Genomic DNA, 648 nt, shown 5'->3' on the forward strand with positions numbered 1-648 from the left:
GATATCTGTTCACTCTGGCCTGTCTTCAGCAAGAATCCTGTTAAGTAGGCTCAGCAAAAATCCTCTCAACCTTGAAGTCTCCTCATTTTTGTTTGTTTGTTGTTTGTTTTTTTTTGTTTTTGTTTGTTTTTTTGAGACAGAGCCTTGCTCTGTCACCCAGGCTGGAGTGCAGTGGTGTGATCACAGCTCACTGCAAACTCTGATTCCCGGGTTCACACGGTTCTCCTGCCTCAGCCTCAGCAGCTGGGACTACAGGCTCCAGCCACCCCACTCTGCTAATTTTTTGTGTTTTCAGTAAAGATGAGGTTTCACTGTGTTAGCCAGGAAGGTCTCGATCTCCTTACCTCATGATCTGCCCTCCTCAGCCTCCCAAAGTGCTGGGATTACAGACGTGAGCCACCGGGCCTGGCCTTTTTTGTTTGTTTTGTTTTGTTTTGTTTTTTTGTTAGCAGTGTCTCACTCCGTTGCCCAGGCTGGAGTGCAGTGGTGCCATCTCGGCTCACTGCAACTTCCACCTCTCCCTCCACCTCTTGAGTTCAAGCAATTCTCCTTCCTCAGCCTCCGAGTAGCTGGGATTACAGGCATGCACCATCATACCCAGCTAATTTTTGTATTTTTAGTAGAGACAGGGTTTCACCATTTTGGTCA

This window comes from Mandrillus leucophaeus, unplaced genomic scaffold (genome assembly GCF_000951045.1).
Source record: "Mandrillus leucophaeus isolate KB7577 unplaced genomic scaffold, Mleu.le_1.0 Scaffold312, whole genome shotgun sequence".
In the NCBI taxonomy this organism is placed as follows: domain Eukaryota; kingdom Metazoa; phylum Chordata; class Mammalia; order Primates; family Cercopithecidae; genus Mandrillus; species Mandrillus leucophaeus.